The sequence below is a fragment of the Bombina bombina genome, chromosome 7 (assembly GCF_027579735.1).
Source record: "Bombina bombina isolate aBomBom1 chromosome 7, aBomBom1.pri, whole genome shotgun sequence".
NCBI classification, from domain to species: Eukaryota; Metazoa; Chordata; class Amphibia; order Anura; family Bombinatoridae; genus Bombina; species Bombina bombina.
Genome location: NC_069505.1, coordinates 476,490,413 through 476,510,958, shown reverse-complemented (window position 1 = coordinate 476,510,958; position 20,546 = coordinate 476,490,413). Strand labels below are relative to the sequence as shown.

Here is a 20,546-nt window from a genome sequence, read left to right as displayed (position 1 = left end):
ATCAATTGTAGCTATATAGCTGATTGTACTGTTGAATGTTAGTAGCTAATATCTTGGAATCTCATTGTGTTAATTGAATGAAATCCAATTGTAAATAAGGCTAGCTCTAAAGGTAAACTTTTATGAACTTTGCATAGCATATTTTAATAGTTGTAAACGTGTATAGTATTGATTCATATTCTTGTTCCTACAAATATATTTCAATGTGTTTATAGATATTAACTAATAAAAAGAATTCAGGAATTTATATTAATTTTATGGTTTTAGTATATGCATATTTTATTGGGGTTTAGTTTAAAGGATAATTATTAAATATATTGTGTTATAACCCAGCCATATACTGACAAATATGTATATGTGTAATTATTGCTAGTTATATATAAAAGTAAAATACCATATAAGTATTTACAGCAGTAAGTTATATCAGTATAGACATAGATATATAAATATGTATATGTGTAATTATAGCTAGTTATATATATAAACAGTAAAATATCATATAAGTATTTACAGCAGTATTTATATCAGTATAGACATACATATATAAATATGTATATGTGTAATTATAGCTACAGTATATATAAAACAGTTAAATACCATATAAGTATTTACAGCAGTAAGTTATATCAGTATAGACATACATATATAAATATATATATGTGTAATTATATCTAGTTATATATAAAACAGTAAAATACCATATAAGTATTTACAGCAGTAAGTTATATCAGTATAGACATACATACATATATAAATATGTATATGTGTAATTATTGCTAGTTATAAATAAAACAGTAAAATACCATATAAGTATTTACAGCAGTAATTTATATCAGTACTGTATACACACACACATATATATATAGTATATATATATACTGTATATATAATGTATGTATATAAGTATCTGTGTAACATATGGTATTTATGTAATTTGTTATATTAGTTACATAACAAAAGGGGGAAAGTACAATTCACTAACATTATGTGTATTTTACACTAAACAGGCAGCAGTCTAGTGAGTGAAATACACCAACACAAAGCATTTCTATAATAAATGCCAATCAAACGTCCAGCCCCGCCTCTGTAATGCTGCGGGGCATTTATGACAATTGCCGCTTTGCATGTTGGGAGTTGTAGTTCTATTTCGTTTACTCATTAGTATTATTTGTAATAATGACGATAAAACAGTGAACATGGTAGATGATTTCACATTATTCTGTAAAGCTCTTAAAAATAAGGTCACCTGCTCTATATACTGGTAAACAAAGTCGTTGCAGTGCATGCCTAATGATTTTCCTGATTCAGGGTTGTCGGTTTTTGGGACGTATGTCTTTAGCACGCTGGGACTTAATGCTCCGTATTCTTCCTGTTTCCGGTTCTTGTTTGACTTTTCACAGCTGGTAACTGTGTATAATGCGGTAAGTACTCATCTGTGTAATATATGTAGCCTGTGGCATTGTGTACATCTGTAGTGTTATATACCTCTCTATAGTGTTATATGTCTGTGTATAAGGTGTGAGACAGATAGTACCTCTCTATAGTGTTATATGTCTGTGTATAAGGTGTGTGAGACAGATAGTACCTCTCTATAGTGTTATATGTCTGTGTATAAGATGTGTGAGACAGATAGTACCTCTCTATAGTGTTATATGTCTGTGTATAAGGTGTGTGAGACAGATAGTACCTCTCTATAGTGTTATATGTCTGTGTATAAGGTGTGTGAGACAGATAGTACCTCTCTATAGTGTTATATGTCTGTGTATAAGGTGTGTGAGACAGATAGTACCTCTCTATAGTGTTATATGTCTGTGTATAAGGTGTGTGAGACAGATAGTACCTCTCTATAGTGTTATATGTCTGTGTATAAGGTGTGTGAGACAGATAGTACCTCTCTATAGTGTTATATGTCTGTGTATAAGGTGTGTGAGACAGATAGTACCTCTCTATAGTGTTATATGTCTGTGTATAAGGTGTGTGAGACAGATAGTACCTCTCTATAGTGTTATATGTCTGTGTATAAGGTGTGTGAGACAGATAGTACCTCTCTATAGTGTTATATGTCTGTGTATAAGGTGTGTGAGACAGATGGTACCTCTCTATAGTGTTATATGTCTGTGTATAAGGTGTGTGAGACAGATAGTACCTCTCTATAGTGTTATATGTCTGTGTATAAGGTGTGTGAGACAGATAGTACCTCTCTATAGTGTTATATGTCTGTGTATAAGGTGTGTGAGACAGATAGTACCTCTCTATAGTGTTATATGTCTGTGTATAAGGTGTGTGAGACAGATAATACCTCTCTATAGTGTTATATGTCTGTGTATAAAGTGTGTGTGACAGTACCTCTCTATAGTGTTATATGTCTGTGTATAAGGTGTGTGAGACAGATGGTACCTCTCTATAGTGTTATATGTCTGTGTATAAGGTGTGTGAGACAGATGGTACCTCTCTATAGTGTTATATGTCTGTGTATAAGGGGTGTGTGAGACAGATGGTACCTCTCTATAGTGTTATATGTCTGTGTATAAGGGGTGTGTGAGACAGATGGTACCTCTCTATAGTGTTATATGTCTGTGTATAAGGGGTGTGTGAGACAGATGGTACCTCTCTATAGTGTTATATGTCTGTGTATAAGGTGTGTGTGAGACAGATGGTACCTCTCTATAGTGTTATATGTCTGTGTATAAGGTGTGTGTGAGACAGATGGTACCTCTCTATAGTGTTATATGTCTGTGTATAAGGTGTGTGTGAGACAGATGGTACCTCTCTATAGTGTTATATGTCTGTGTATAAGGTGTGTGTGAGACAGATGGTACCTCTCTATAGTGTTATATGTCTGTGTATAAGGTGTGAGACAGACAATACTTCTCTATAGTGTTATATGTCTGTGTATAAGGTGTGTGTGAGACAGATGGTACCTCTCTATAGTGTTATATGTGTGTGTATAAGGTGTGTTATAATATTGTCATTGTGGGGAATGGCATGGGGAGGTGGGGGTCTAATATTTTTCTGATACTGTTAAATGTTACACACATTCTATTTTTAAATTCCAATCTATTGATACAATTAATATGTGACCTGTGGGCCTGGCTATAGATTGGTGGATCCTAATTGAAAGGACGTTTAGTAGATTTATACTTTGGAAACTGGTTCACTTTTGGGTTATAAGTGACATATGGGACATTTTTATACACTGAGAATCAGTATTTTTTGTGTGACATAGAATGTTATATTCACACTTTATTATAATAATATACAATATTTTTATGTGAGCAAAACTTTATTTTGTTGTCTTTCTCGTAAAAACCATATTCATTTGTTATATATTTTCTGAAATAAGATTCTTGGTCTTTCCGCTATATTTATTATATATTTGAATTAAAGGGATATGAAACCCACATTTATTCGTTAATGATTCAGATAGAGCATGCAATTTTAAGCAACTTTCTAATTTACTCCTATTATCATTTTTTTTTCTTTGTTCTCTTGCTATCTTTATTTGAAAAAGAAGGCATCTAAGTTTTTTTTTTGTTCAGGACTCCGGACAGCACTTTTTTTTATTGGTGGATGAATTTATCCACCAATCAGCAAGAACAACCCAGGTTGTTCACCAAAAATGAGCCGGCATCTAAACTTACATTCTTGCATTTCAAATAAAGATACCAAGAGAAGGAAGAAAATTTGATAATAGGGGTAAATTAGAAAGTTGCTTAAAATTTCATGCTCTCTCTGATTCATGAAAGAAAAACATTTGGGTTCTGTGTCCCTTTAAATCCTTTTAAAGGGATATAAAACCCATTTTTTTTTTCAATACTTATTCTTTAAGGGACATGAAACCCAAATTTTTCTTTCATGATTCGGAGCAGCAATTTTAAAAAACGTTCTACTTGACCGTTATCTAATTTGCTTCATTCTCTTGGTATACTTAGTCGATGAAACAGCAAGATACTACTGGGAGCTTGCTTAACACATCGGGTGAGCCAATAACATGAGGCATATATGTGCATCCATCAATCAGTAGCGCATACCTAGATATCCTCTTCAATAAAGGATACCAATAGTACAAAAAAAATTTAGATACTAGAAGAAAATTGGAAAGTTGTTTAAAATCACATGCTCTATCAAAATGATGAAATAATAAAAAATGTGATTCATGTCCCTTTAACTGTATTGGCCCTTTTAAGGAAATGTTAATTATAATTTACAGGTTTTTGCTGCTCTGTACACTGGCCCTTTAAAAATATAACTTTGGTTTCTTAAAGATACAGTAAAAACCTTGAGATTTTGATATAAAAGTTTAGTTATGCATAATGAAATAACTTTGCAATATATTTTAATTATTTGTTCTATCCTTTCTTGTAATGTAGCTCTGCAAATTGAACAGTTTCCAATTCTCAGAGCTTGAAATGCCCCCTACTGACTTTTCAAGGGTAACTCTGCTACATATCTGTCTGTAATTGGCTTTATCAGGTAACAGCTGCAAAACAATGTATTTTATACTAACATCATGACAGTGACTCGTCTTGTTGTCTGTGGACTAAAGCTGATATTGTCTCCTCCAAATAAGGCAAATTGTGGACTGGGTTTGGTTATTGAAAGATGATTACAGTAAAAAAGATGTTAAAGGGACACTAAACCCAATTTCCATCTTAATATGGGAAGAGTCCACAGCTGCATTCCTTACTTTTGGGTCCACCAGGAGGAGGCAAAGACACCCAGCCAAAGGCTTAAATACCTCCCCCACTTCCTCATAACCCCAGTCATTCTTTGCCTTTCGTCTCAGGAGGTTGGCAGAGAAGTGTCAGAAGATTTCGGTTTTGTCTCTTATGGAGGGTAGTACTCTTCGGCATGGGACTGGAGTTTTAATTAGTCCTGTCAGCCTCTCAGTGAGAGCATGGGTGAAAGTTGGAGTCCGGAGATGCAGGGAGAGTCTTTCTGCGAAACCATCCCGACTCCTATTAACAGCTCCATAAGCAATCAGAGTTGACAAGTTTTGCTACCTGCTTTCTTCACTCAAGTCCATGTCAGGAGCGATGCTACTATCTGTCACACTTGAAGGGCTGTGATCCTGTTCCACGGCGTAGATTCTGGTAAGATCATTTCATTTTTTATACATTAATGATAACGCAAGAAGACAGGGTCACAGTGTGACTCCTTTTTATCTGTATAGAATCAAGGGTTAATATCTCCTTAGGGGGTTATTGAACAGGGGAGAAATAATCTTATATGTTTATTTGATTTTATGCTGCTTTATGTGTGAGAAGTTAGGCTCATAGGCTGTTATGGAATATACATTTTTCACTTTCACTTTGAGAGCCATGCAGCTTACAAGCTTGGCACGCTTTCTTTCATAGCAGGGTCAGTCCTGCATCGTGCACCATGTGATTCATTCCCTTTTTCCTGACTGGGTGTCTATCAGAGAGGAGTCATAAATCTCTGTACTGTCTGGTTCATAGGAGGTGGTGAGTGCGCCAGCAATTGGGGTATAAGGGTGCAGTTTTTCGAATAAAATAAGATGTTTATTTCTCTAGTTCTCCGGTTATTGCACTAGCGATGGAGGATTCTGTTACTTTAGAGGGCACTCCCTCTATTCCTAAAGAGTAATTCCTGTTTATATGGTGAGGAGGCCCTAGTTCCCCCTCTTAATTATGTTCCATATGCCTTGATAATGTGATAATTATGTTCCATATGCCTTGATAATGTGATAATTATGTTCCATATGCCTTGATAATGTGATAATTATGTTCCATATGCTTTGATAATGAAATAATTATGTTCCATATGCCTTGATAATGTGATAATTATGTTCCATATGCCTTGATAATGAGATAATTATGTTCCATATGCCTTGATAATGTGATAATTATGTTCCATATGCCTTGATAATGTGATAATTATGTTCCATATGCCTTGATAATGAGATAATTATGTTCCCTATGCCTTGATAATGTGATATTTATGTTGCATATGCCTTGATAATGAGATAATTATGTTCCATATGCCTTGATAATGAGATAATTATGTTCCATATTGTCAGGGTGCCAGGAATCAGACAGACGAGAAGTGCAAAAATAATCACACCTTTATTAATAGCAAAAAATAATAAAAAGTCCACAAGTCAAATAACAAGCCAGGAGTCAAAACCTGAGCTGGTAGTCAGACGAGCCGAGTCTGGAGCCAAAGCGAATAGTCGGACGAGCCGGAATCAGGAACAAGGAATACAGCAGAGTCAGGAACAAGCCAGGGATCAGGAACCAGGAAGGACGTCAGGCAGCCAGGTAATACACAGGAGCTCTCACAAACAGGTCTGAGACAACTCAAAGGCAAAGCATACTGAACAAAGGCCCTTTAAATAATAAGTGATGACATCACAATTCTGAGACTGCATCCTGTCTCACATGGATGATGCACACCCGTCTGGCCATAAAAGGAAGTTGAGGAAATGAGCAGCATCCCCCACAATGCACCATAGTCAGGAAGAGAGGTGAGTAAAATGGCTGCCAGCAGCACATGGCAAACACAACAGGGAAAAAACCCTGACAGTACCCTCCCCTCAACGAAAAGGCTTATTGGGGAAATGGGCATGGAAGGCACGGAGGAGGGCGGGAGCATGAACATCAGAGGAGGGAAACCAAGAACGCTCATCCGGACCATAGCCCCTCCAGTGAACCAAATACTGTACACGGCCCCTGGACATACGAGAGTCAATAATGCTACTGACCTCATACTCCTCATGGTTGTCAGCAAAGATAGGACGGGGACAAGGCAACACAGTGGTAAACCAATTACAAACCAATGGTTTCAAGAGGGAGACATGAAAAACATTGGAGATGTGCATAGCAGGAGGAAGGTCAAGAGTATTAACCCGTCGGAATATTCGAAAAGGACCAACATAACGGGGAGCCAATTTATTGGAAGGCACACAAAGGTTCAAGTTGCGGGAGGACAGCCAAACTCTCTCACCAACCTGGTAGGAAGGTGCAGGCAGATGCCTACGATCAGCCTGGAACTTTTGGTGCTGCATAGAACGATGTAGGCAATCCTGAATCTGCACCCACGTGGAACGGAGTTGCCGGAGATGCTCCTCCAAAGCCGGAATACCCTGAAACATGAATGAATCGGGCAACAAGGATGGTTGAAACCCATAATTCTCCATGAATGGGGATAACTTGGAGGAAGCATTAATAGCACTATTACGAGCAAACTCTGCCCAAGGTAACAGTTCAGACCAATTATTGTGGTGATCTGAGACATAGCAACGGAGGAACTTTTCCAGAGCTTGATTAGACTGTTCCGCAGCCCCATTGGATTAACTGTGATATGCTGAGGAGAAGGAAAGCTGGATCTCCATTTGAGCACAAAAGGAACGCCAAAATCTGGAGACAAACTAGCTACCCCGGTCCGACACTATCTCCTTGGTTAACCCATGTAAATGGAAGACCTCCCGGGCAAAAATTGAAGCAAGCTCCTGAGCGGTAGGCAGCTTCATCAAGGGAATGCAATGTGACATTTTAGAAAACCGGTCAACCACCATAAGGATAACAGTATTGCCATTGGAAACAGGGAGCTCGACAATGAAGTCCATGGAAAGATGTGTCCAACGACGCTCACCATTAGCAATAGGTTGAAGAAGACCCACAGGAAGACGTTGAGGAGTCTTATTCTGTGCACAAACTGAGCAGGAGGCAACATACACAGCAACATCAGAACGAAGACCTGGCCACCAGAATTGTCGAGTGACAGACCAAATCATTTGGTTCTTGCCTGGGTGACCTGCGGCTTTAGGATAGTGGTAAGTGTGCAAAAGTTTAGTTCGTAGATTCTCAGGAACAAAACACTTACCACTAGGTTTCTCAGGAGGTGCATTGGTTTGTGCAGCCAGGATCTCCTCCCACAAGGGAGAAGTCAAATTAGTACGTATGGTAGCCAAAATATGGTCAGGAGGTATAACAGGAGTAGGTACAGACTCCTCCTTGGACAGAGGCGAAAATTGTCGAGAGAGGGCATCAGCAATAGCATACTGAGCAACAGATCTTGTACCTTGCTGAATGGACATGAGTCGTTTAGTAGCAGAGGAGGAGCGAGCCGGAACATAAAATACCCTTCGAAAGGAGGCCACAAATTCAGGGTAATTTGAAATCACAGGTTTATTAGTCTCCCACAAGGGATTAGCCCAGGCAAGAGCTGTGTCAGAGAGTAACAAGATGAGAAATCCCACCTTAGCTCTGTCAGAGGGAAACGCCTGAGGTAACATCTCAAAGTAAATGCCCACCTGGTTCAAAAACCCTCTGCACTGAATAGGATCGCCTCCATATCGCTGAGGTAGAGGTGCAGAACCGGACATGCTCCTGGTAGGCATAGGTGCAGCAGCGGAAACAGGAGCAACCATAACTTGCGGGACACTTGGTCCAAATGTGCTGTGCGAGTAAGCAGGGTTTGCAGGGCTAGTGCAAATTGATCCAAGCGGTGATCCTGTTCATCCATCCTGGAAATGATGGCAGGTAAAGGTGGATTATTAGCACCATCAGGATTCATGGCCTTTGCGTAATGTCAGGGTGCCAGGAATCAGACTGAGACGAGAAGTGCAAAAATAATTACACCTTTATTAATAGCAAAAAATAATAAAAAGTCCACAAGTCAAATAACAAGCCAGGAGTCAAAACCAGAGCTGGTAGTCAGACGAGCCGAGTCTGGAGCCAAAGCGAATAGTCAGACGAGCCGGAATCAGGAACAAGGAAAACAGCAGAGTCAGGAACAAGCCAGGGATCAGGAACCAGGAAGGACTCCAGGCAGCCAGGTAATACACAGGAACTCTCACAAACAGGTCTGAGACAACGCAAAGGCAAAGCATACTGAACAGAGGCCCTTTAAATAATGACATCACAATTCTGAGACTGCATCCTGTCTCACATGGATGATGCACACCAGTCTGGCCATAAAAGGAAGTGGAGGAAATGAGCAGCATCCCCCACAATGCACCATAGTCAGGAAGAGAGGTGAGTAAAATAGCTGCCAGCAGCACATGGCAAACACAACAGGGAAAAAAACCTGACACATATGCCTTGATAATGTGATAATTTATGTTCCATATGCCTTGATAATATCAGACATGTTTGATACCACGGAGCCGTCCACCTCTGAGGAGTTGTTGTCCAGTGAGGTGCGTGCACTACATTCTTATCTCTCTACATATGCAGTTTTTCCGTAGCATTGCTGATCCTCTATCTGTAGGGGGCATTTTTTCACCAGACGATATTGCACAGTTCAGACGGCGGTGTCTGCGGCCTTTAATGCTTTACCTCGCCCTGCTAAGCGCAAGCGAAAGGTTACATATTGCACTCCTTCCCAGAGTACATCAGATAATTTTTGGATTTAACTGATAGGGTTATCCGCGGATGAAGTTCTTTCTGAGACTTCAGAGTATGAACATTCTGGACCGGAGTCTGCAGCCTCTAAACCCCGGCTGCTGAGGAACCAGACTTTAGTTTTAGGAATTTTAATTCCTAAATTCAATAGAGTTTGAGGACAGGGTGGTGCCTTCTCTTCCCTGCTCCTGTTAGATGGCGAACATTATTAGAAATAAAGGGGACAGGATTGGATTCCTTTTTTCCCTGTTCTCCCTTTAACAAATTTTTCCCGGTCCTGGTCTCTCAATGGAGGTTTCCTTTTGGGGCCTTTTAGGATGCGGCCTCTATGGATCTGATTTGTAAGGCAGCTACCTGGTTCTCCTTACATACTTTTTCAACATTTTTACAAGTTTTATGTTTTTGCTTCTACTGAAGCAGCTTTCGGGAGAGAGGTTTTGCAGGCTGTGGTGCCCTCAGATTGCGTCCGCCTCTCTTTTTCCCTCACGTTAGCATTTCGTGTACTCTAGAGCTTGGGTATATGTTTCCCAAAAGTAAGGAATGCAGCTGTGGACTCTTCCCATATTAAGATGGAAAACATAAATTATGCTTACCTGATAATTTCATTTCCATCTGTATGGGAAGAGTCCACAGCTCCCGCCCGTGTTCTCCGGTGGGCGGCCCTAAATTAATTTTTTTTTTCTTCCGGCACCTTTTTCACCCTAATATTTCTCCTACTGTTCCTTGTTCCCTCGGCAGAATGACTGAGGCTATGAGAAAGTTAGGGCCTTTGGCTGGGATGTCTTTGCCTCCTCCTGGTGGCCAGGTTAAGTATTTCACAAAAGTAAGTAATGCAGCTGTTGACTCTTCCCATACAGATAGAAATGAGATTATCAGGTAAGCATAATTTATGTTTTTTTCTTTCATGATTCAGATAAAGCATCAATTTTAAGCAACTTTCTAATTTTTTCCTATTATCAATTTGTCTTCGTTCTTTTGGTATCTTTATTTGAAAAAGCAAGAATGTAAAGCTTCGGAGCCGGCCAATTTTTGGTTCAGCACCTAGGTTGCACTTGCTGATTGGTGTCTAAATGTAGCCACCAATCAGCAAGCGCTATCCAGGATGCTGAACAAAAATGGTCTGGCTCCTTAGCTTAGATTCTTGTTTATTCAAATAAAGATAGCAAGAGAACGAAGAAAATTTGATAATAGGAGTAAATTAGAAAGTTTCTTAAAATTGCTGCTCTATCTGAATCGTGAAAGAAAAAAATTGGGTTTAGTATACCTTTTTAATTTTGTTTTAAAAACTGTTTAGACTTGGGTGATACATTATTCTATAGCAGAAATGACTTGTAATCAAAAAAATGTTTACTGTCCCTTTAACCCCTTAACGACCAACGACGTATGGGGTACGTCCTGCAAAAAAATGCAGTTAATGACCAAGGATAAACTTTTACAACCATTTATGCCATAATTGCACTAGCTGTTTGTAAATTATTTCAGTGAGAAACCTAAAATTGTGAAAAATGTAACGCTTTTTTTTTTTTATTTGTTCGCATTTGGCGGTGAAATGGTGGCATGAAATAAACCAAAATGGGCCTAGATCAATACTTTGGGTTGTCTTCTAAAAAAAAAATATATACATGTCAAGGGATATTCAGGTATTCCTGAAAGATATCAGTGTCCCAATGTAACTAGCGCTAATTTTGAAAAAAAGTGGTTTGGAAATAGCAAAGTGCTACTTGTATTTTTTCCCTATAACTTGCAAAGAACGTGTAAACATTGGGTATTTCTAAACTCAGGACAAAATTTAGAAACTATTTAGCATGGGTGTTTTTTGGTGGTTGTAGATGTGTAACAGATTTTGGGGTTCAAAGTTAGAAAAAGTGTGTTTTTTTTCCATTTTTTCCTCATATTTTTTTTTTTTTTTATAGTAAATTATAAGATATAATGAAAATAATGGTATCTTTAGAAAGTCCATTTAATGGCGAGAAAAAAACGGTATATAATATGTGTGGGTACAGTAAATGAGTAAGAGGAAAATTACAGCTAAACACAAACACTGCAGAAATGTAAAAATAGCCTTGGTCCCAAACGGACAGAAAATGGAAAAGTGCTGTGGTCCTTAAGGGGTCAAATGTGCTTCAAATGACTTGTTTTACCAGCTACAAAGTTTTAAATGTGTGTGAAATTGCTCCTTTAGTTTTATTTTACTATAGAATAGCTGTTTCTGCTCATTGAAACCACAACTCAATCAAAAGGGCTGATCTTGCAGGGAAAGCTTATCTTTCTGTATACATACCCAAAGTCCTCCTAATTTCTCACTGTATAGTCAAAGACGAATACTTAGAACAATGAAACATGAACATTTTATTATCTCCAGGTGGGGTTACAACGGTCATAAACCGCTATTTCAAATGACAAAATAAAGTTAAATGATCTATTTGTCTCAAGCTGGTAAATTGGATTAATTAAATTGACATGGTACCCCACATTTTATGTTGCACATATGCATAGATGTGTGGGTACATGGGGGCGTAGACAGGAAGTACTATGTTATATGCTAAACAAGAAGGCAGACGGCTCGTCTCACCAGGAGTTGTAATAATAAACAGTTTCTTGTAAAGTTACCTGGCAATCCATCATTGTGTATTAAAGTGACAGTCAAGTCCAAAATTAAACTTCCATGATTCAGATACTTTTACACAACTTTCCAAATTACTTTTATCACCAATTTTGCTTTGTTCTCTTGGCATTCTTAGTTGAAAGCTAAACCTGTTTTTTTCCCACATCTAGAGGGGCATTAGTTCATGTGTTTCATTTAGATAACACTGTGCTCACACACGTGAAGTTATTTAAGAGTCAGCATTAATTGGCTAAAATGCAAGTCTGTCAAAAGAACTGAGATAAGGAGGCAGTGTGCAAGGGCATAGATACAAGGTAATCACAGAGGTAAAAAGTATTAATATAACTGTGTTTAATGCAAAACTGGGGAATGGGTAATAAAGGGATTATCTATCTTTTTAAACAACTGTCCCTTTAAGGGTTAAAGTGACAATCCGAACTGTCTGCTAATTATCCCTGATGTGCCCATGAGGCAGAAACAGGTTGTTTGCCTTTTACTTTACTACTGTTCTCTGATCAAGCCTTGGAACATACAAGTGTTGTTTTTCCTGTTTTTCTTTTTCTTTTAAAGGAACAGTAACTGCAGTAGGTTTGCATAAACAACAAATACATCATTATGGTGACTTTTCGTTTTTTTAGGTATTAAAGGGACATAAAACCCAATTTTTCTTTCTTTCGTGATTCAGAGAAATAATTCCATTTTAAACATCTTTCCAATTTATTTCTATCATCTAATTTGTTTTGTTCCTATTGTACCATTTGTTAAAAAGCATATCTAGATAGGCTCAGGAGCTGCTGATTGGTTGCTGCACATATATGCCTCATATTATTATTGACTCACTCATGTGCATTGCTGTTTCTTCAACAAAACGATACTGAGAGAAGGAAGCAAAATAGATAATAGAGGTAAATTGGAAAGTTGTTTAAAACCGAATTCTCCGTGGCCGGACTGTTATCAGACGGATAATATTCCGACAGACAAGTGGCCGTTAGATAACAGTACAGCCACGAGATAGATTAGATAGATAGATAGATAGATAGATAATATTAAATACATAGATTCGATAGATACATTCATTTGATAGATTCAATATATTCGATAGATAGATTCGAAAGAGTATTTCCCAGACAGAGAACTACAAGACGTGCAGGCTGTGACCCATGGTTAGGTTTCCCAGAGGAGGTTGCGGTGCCCGAGGCTTTGATTAGAACAGAGCACTCTGGAGCGTATCGGCCCTCAGCCAAACTCGGAACATGCTTCGTATTCTCTATCTGAATCATGAAAGAAAAAAGTGGGTGTCGTCCCTTTTTAAAGCAAACTTTTTTTTTAAAAAGTGCATGATCTGCTGGGTGGGTCAGTGTTTCTCAGCATTTTTGTAGAAAGTACCATTAAAGTTACATTATACACAAATTCTAAGCTGTATAACAATGTACTTTCAAATCTAAGAAGATTTTTTGCGATGAATAATGCAGCTTTATTTTGTCAAATGAGCATATTATGTTATCTTGCCTCTGATTTCCCTGTCCCCTTGAACAAAATAATCCTTGCTAACCAATCACAAACGAATACGCAGATAGGGCATGAACTCTGCTCATGTGCAGTTAAGATAAATGACTTGGGGTAGCCTGCCCTATTGTCTTCCGAAAAGGGGGTTTAGCACTGATTACGCTTTGTTAATCAGTACACATTTATTTAACAGGTATTTAAATAAACAGACATATATTACTTTTTATATTGATATAATTAGAGATAAATAGAGAATAATATTAACACCTTTTAATTCATCTATTCTAATGAGGATGAGCTGTAACTTTCTTTTTAATATAGTGATTAAATTCTATTACCAGGCACTCCAGCTGCCCACTTAAAAAGTAAATTTTTAATTTTTTTGAGCTGACGGTTTGGACTATTCTCCGATCAGTGTTCTAGCCACACAAAATTTTTTTGTGAGTGCCATATAGCTACAGCGCAGATTGGAGAATAGTTAAAACAGCTCACAAGAAAAAAAAAAAAACTTTTGGGCGGATGGGGTATTAGAATACCATCTCTATATTAAAAAGTAAGTTATAGCGCATCTTTATTAGAATAGATTAATTAAAGTCCTTCTAAAATATCGTTACCATTCTGGGTCTGATTATACAATTTGGAAATCTTACCATCACTTTAAAATGGTGAGTTCAGTGGTCATTTACAGGCATAAAGTTTACACTAAGTACCCAAGCTACAACATGTAAATAGTAGTAGGTCAAACAAGTATACAGTTTTCTGTTTTAAGGAATTTGTTTTAAATTCCAGTTTTGCTGAATGCAAATGCAGCATATCTTTTAAATTATTAGCGTAATAAGGGACATTAAACACTTTGAGATGGTAAAATAAATAGGATATATAAAAAAACGTTGCAATATACTATAATTATTTATTTTGTCCCTCTTTTCCTGTAATTCCGTTCTGAAATTGTGAGCTTTTCAGTTCCTGTTAGACATGGAAGTGCAGAACACTGTTATATACCACACAGCCATTGGCTGCACACTCTAGTGATCTATTTATACATGTCCCTAATTGGTCACAACCTAAGTTACAACATGGCAGCTCCCATTGTTTTATAGACACTAAAACTTTACACTAATTTTGTCAATATTTAAGCATTGAATGAAACTTTAAAAAACACATCCATATGCTATTCTCAGACTAATCTTTTATTTTAATGCCTCATTCTATCTGGTATTTATTTAGCGTTTAATGTCCCTTTTAAAGAGAAAACACTACACAAAACACACTTATAGTTCTTTAACATTATGTCACTTAAATTATGCTTCAATAAAACGAGGGTAATATTCAGGTTACTACATTTCTGAGCACAGATGAGTCAGTCACAGTGAGTAAGCACCAGCCCGGGTAGGGATACATAATCTGGGATGCTTGTGGGTACTGATAAAAAGAAATGATTTCTGTCATGATACATCAAATCTTTACTTTAGCCTGAATAAGGACAAAATAATATTAATTTGAGTTATAGTGGAAATAAAAGCAGGAGATTAAAAGCCTCCATTTCATAAAAGTCCTAGAATTATTGTATAGAGACTTTGTAAAATTAGGCAAGTATTCCTGCTTGCTATTTCCCAGAAGTACTCTATATAAATTGTTACCAATGCACCAGAGGACTCTGGGTAAGAGATGCAAATTAGATAGATAGTATCCCATGCTTTTTGCTTCCAATACTGTGTTCAACCACAGCAATTCCTTTTTGGGAGATAGGTGCAGCAAAAAACAAACCACTTCTGGACAGCTGTTTAAAGTTTATTAACTCCTCTCATCAGCGGGAGATAGGTTTGATTTGCTGCGTGGTGAAGCTTATTTCCAGAGAAAAAGCAATACTCATTTTGAGTAATGGTGGAGGTAAAAGAAAGGTAAACCTATATAAGATAACTGCTTATACATATTTCCCTACTCCCTCTTGCCTCAAAGCTTCTTGAAAAGCTAGTATATGCACGTCTATCTCATTTCCTTGCATTAAACTCCCTCCTTGACCCACTGCAATCTGAATTTCACCCCTACACTCCACAGAGACAGCAATTGTTAAGGTTACCAACAATCTACTTTCAGCAAAATCCAAAGGCCATATCTCTCTGCTTATCCTCCTTGATCTGTATGCAGCCTTTGATACTGTCGTCCACCCTTTTTTGCTCCAAACCCTCTATTCCATTGGCATTTGCAACACTGCTCTCTCGTGGTTCTCTTCCTATCTGTCTAACCGTACCTTTAGTGTAGCCTTCTCTGGGGCATCCTCTGCCCTGTTACCTCTTTCTGTTGGGGTACCGCAAGGCTCTGTCCTCGGACCCCTTCTATTCTCAATCTACACTCATTATTAGGTTCCTTAATAAAGTTCCACAAGTTTTATTATCATTTGTATGCCGACGACACCCAAATCTACCTCTCTGCACCAGAACTATCTCCTTTCTTGATAACCCGTGTCACTAACTGTCTCTCTCATATCTCATCTTGGATGTCCTCTCACTACCTCAAGCTAAATCTCTCCAAAACTGAGCTCCTTATTTTCCCCCCTTCCAAAATCTACACCTCCCATTTCTCTATAACTGTTTATAATTCCATCATTACCCCAACCCCACATGCCCGATGTCTTGGGGTCACACTTGACTCAGATCTCTCTTTCACTCCTCACATTCAGTCCTTGGCTAAAGCCTGCTGCTTCCACCTTAAAAACATCTTTAAAATTAGACATTTCCTTACACAAGACACAACTAAGATTTTAATCCACTCTCTCATCCTTTCCCATCTCGACTACTGCAACTCTGTCCTCTCTAGTCTCCCTAGCTGCCACCTAGCTCCTTTACAATCTATAATGAATGCCCCTGCAAGGCTTATCTTCCTTACACGTCGCTCTTCATCTGCTGCACCTTTCTGCCAATCTTTTCACTGGCTTCCTCTTGCCTTCAGAATTAAACAAAAAATTCTCACTTTGACACACAAAGCCCTCAGCTGCACTGCTCCCCCCTACATCTCAGACCTTGTCTCCAGATACTCTCCCTCTCGTCCCCTTCGCTCCGCTCATGATCTCCTACTCTCCTCCTCTCTTGTTACCTCCACATTCCCGTTTACAGGACTTCTCCAGACTGGCTCCCATCTTATGGAACTCTCTGCCTCGCTCCACAAGACTCTCCCCTAGTTTTGAAAGTTTAAAGCGCTCCCTGAAGACTCTACTATTCAGGGACACATACAACCTACACTAACCTTTCCTAACTCCATAGCTATCCCCTTAAACCCCATAGCATTTAAGCCTATGAGCCCAGCTGTTTGTAGTTCACATTCATAAGAGCCGACTAAAACAGTGCAACTCTTGGCAGGGCCCTCTACCTACTTGACCCCTGTAAATGTTATTTCAACTGTTAAGTGTGGTCAGTCCACGGGTCATCATTACTTCTGGGATATTATCTCCTCCCCTACAGGAAGTGCAAGAGGATTCACCCAGCAGAGCTGCTATATAGCTCCTCCCCTCTACGTCACCCCCAGTCATTCTCTTGCACCCAACGAATAGATAGGATGTGTGAGAGGACTGTGGTGATTTAATTAGTTTATTAACTTCAATCAAAAGTTTGTTATTTTATAATAGCACCGGAGTGTGTTATTCATTCTCTGGTAGAATTTGAAGAAGAATCTACCGGAGTTTTTTCTATGATTTTAGCCGGAGTAGTTAAGATCATATTGCTGTTTCTCGGCCATCTGAGGAGAGGTAAACTTCAGATCAGGGGACAGCGGGCAGATTAATCTGCAAAGAGGTATGTAGCAGTTTGTTATTTTCTGACATGGAATTGATGAGAAAATCCTGCCATACCGTTATAATGTAAACTCAGCCTTAAATGCAGTAGATGTAGCTGGTATCAGGCTGTCATGTATGTATATTTTACACTTCAGTATTCTGGGGAATGGTACTTCACTGGATTTATACTGTATGCATAGACTTAACCTAATTTGCAGGGACTTGCAATAGGTTTTAAATAACAATTAATTTATTGAGGTTAAACGTTTTTTTGCTGGCATGTAAAAACGTTTATTTCTCTGAGGTACTGGGTGAAAAAATGTTTTGGGCACTATTTTTTCCACTTGGCAATAGTTTTTGTTTAAATTAAAGCAGTTCACTGATCTCTCTCACTGTTATGTGTGAGGGGGAGGGGCCATTTTTGGCGCTTTTACTACGCATCAAAAAACTCAGTCAGAGGTTCATTTTCTTCCTGCATGATCCGGTTCATCTCTACAGAACTCAGGGATCTCCAAAGCCTTTTTTGAGGGAGGTAATCATCACAGCAGAGCTGTGAAGATTGTAGTTGACTGTGATAAAAAACGTTTATTTGTGTATTTTTTTCTGCTGCCTGGGTTAGTTATCCTTTGCTAATGGGAACAATCCTTTGCTAAAATTGTATATTTCTGACAAAGATTGATGCTATAACTTAATTATTTTCAACTGTCATAATTTTTTCTGTGCTTCTTATAGGCACAGTTCGTTTTCAGATTATTGTAAATTACTTAAAAAAGCATTTCCAAGTTGCTAGTTAATTGCTAGTGTGTTAAACATGTCTGATTCAGAGGAAGATACATGTGCTATATGTGCTAATGCCAAAGTGGAGCCCAATAGAAGTTTATGTACTAACTGTATTGATGCTACTTTAAATAAAAGTCAATCTGTACAAATTGAACATATTTCACCAGACAACGAGGGGAGAGTTATGCCGACTAACTCGCCTCACGTGTCAGTACCTACATCTCCCGCTCGGGAGGTGCGTGATATTGTAGCGCCGAGTACATCTGGGCGGCCATTTCAAATCACATTACAGGATATGGCTACTGTTATGACTGAAGTTTTGGCTAAATTACCAGAACTTAGAGGCAAGCGTGATCACTCTGGGGTGAGAACAGAGTGCGCTGATAATATTAGGGCCATGTCAGACACTGCGTCACAGGCGGCAGAACATGAGGACGGAGAACTTCATTCTGTGGGTGACGGTTCTGATCCAAATAGATTGGATTCAGATATTTCAAATTTTAAATTTAAGCTGGAAAACCTCCGTGTATTACTAGGGGAGGTGTTAGCGGCTCTGAATGATTGTAACACAGTTGCAATACCAGAGAAAATGTGTAGGTTGGATAAATATTTTGCGGTACCGGCGAGTACTGATGTTTTTCCTATACCTAAGAGACATACTGAAATTGTTACTAAGGAGTGGGATAGGCCCGGTGTACCGTTCTCACCCCCTCCGATATTTAGAAAAATGTTTCCAATAGACGCCACCACATGGGACTTATGGCAAACGGTCCCTAAGGTGGAGGGAGCAGTTTCTACTTTAGCTAAGCGTACCACTATCCCGGTGGAGGATAGCTGTGCCTTTTCAGATCCAATGGATAAAAAAATTAGAGGGTTACCTTAAGAAAATGTTTGTTCAACAAGGTTTTATATTGCAACCTCTTGCATGTATTGCGCCTGTCACGGCTGCAGCAGCATTTTGGTTTGAGTCTCTGGAAGAGACACTTCAATCATCTACACTAGATGAGATTACAGACAAACTTAAAGCCCTTAAGTTAGCTAACTCATTTATTTCAGATGCCGTAGTACATTTAACTAAACTTACGTCTAAGAATTCCGGATTTGCCATTCAGGCACGCAGAGCACTGTGGCTAAAATCCTGGTCAGCTGATGTTACTTCTAAATCTAAATTGCTTAATATACCTTTCAAAGGGCAAACCTTGTTCGGGCCCGGGTTGAAGGAGATTATCGCTGACATTACAGGAGGTAAAGGCCATGCCCTGCCTCAGGACAAAGCCAAACCTAGGGCTAGACAGTCTAATTTTCGTTCCTTTCGTAATTTCAAAGCAGGAACAGCATCAACCTCCTCTGCACCAAAACAGGAAGGAGCTGTTGCTCGCTACAGACAAGGCTGGAAACCTAACCAGTCCTGGAACAAGGGCAAGCAGGCCAGGAAACCTGCTGCTGCCCCTAAGACAGCATGAATCGAGGGCCCCCGATCCGGGACCGGATCTAGTAGGGGGCAGACTTTCTCTCTTCGCCCAGGCTTGGGCAAGAGATGTTCAGGATCCCTGGGCGTTAGAGATCATATCTCAGGGATACCTTCTGGACTTCAAATCCTCTCCCCCAAGAGGGAGATTTCATCTGTCAAGGTTATCAACAAACCAAATAAAGAAAGAAGCGTTCCTACGCTGCGTACAAGATCTTTTATTAATGGGAGTGATCCATCCAGTTCCGCGGTCGGAACAAGGACAAGGGTTTTACTCAAATCTGTTTGTAGTTCCCAAAAAAAGAGGGAACTTTCAGGCCAATCTTGGATTTAAAGATCCTAAACAAATTCCTAAGAGTTCCATCGTTCAAGATGGAAACGATTCGAACAATTCTGCCCATGATCCAAGAGGGTCAGTACATGACCACAGTGGATTTAAAGGATGCTTACCTTCACATACCGATTCACAGAAATCATTACCGGTATCTAAGGTTTGCCTTTCTAGACAGGCATTACCAGTTTGTAGCTCTTCCATTCAGACTGGCTACGGCTCCAAGAATCTTCACAAAGGTTCTGGGTACTCTTCTGGCGGTACTAAGACCGCGAGGAATTTCGGTAGCTCCGTACCTAGACGACATTCTGATACAAGCTTCAAGCTTTCAAACTGCCAAGTCTCATACAGAGTTAGTACTGGCATTTCTAAGGTCGCATGGATGGAAGGTGAACGAAGAGAAGAGTTCTCTCTTTCCACTCACAAGAGTTCCCTTCTTGGGGACTCTGATAGATTCTGTAGAAATGAAGATTTACCTGACAGAAGACAGGTTAACAAAGCTTCAAAATGCATGCCGTGTCCTTCATTCCATTCAACACCCGTCGGTAGCTCAATGCATGGAGGTGATCGGCTTAATGGTAGCGGCAATGGACGTAGTACCTTTTGCACGCCTACATCTCAGACCGCTGCAATTGTGCATGCTAAGTCAGTGGAATGGGGATTACTCAGATTTGTCCCCCACTCTGAATCTGAATCAAGAGACCAGAAATTCTCTTCTA

General features: G+C 38.9%; 1 protein-coding gene across 3 annotated transcripts in view; it reads left to right on the top strand.

Annotated features, from left to right (window-relative positions):
- The first annotated feature begins 1,333 nt into the window (after positions 1 to 1,333).
- Positions 1,334 to 20,546, top strand: part of LOC128666776 (zinc finger protein OZF-like) — a 110,606-nt gene continuing 91,393 nt past the window's right edge. Inside the window, exons 1-2 of one of the 3 annotated variants that reach the window (XM_053721561.1) lie at positions 1,334 to 1,421; positions 4,371 to 4,473. The gene's annotated coding sequence lies outside the window, so the exon portion shown is untranslated. Of the gene's footprint in view, positions 1,422 to 4,300; positions 4,474 to 20,546 lie in introns of those variants that run through there. The other 2 variants (XM_053721563.1, XM_053721562.1) reach the window with 2 other exon arrangements.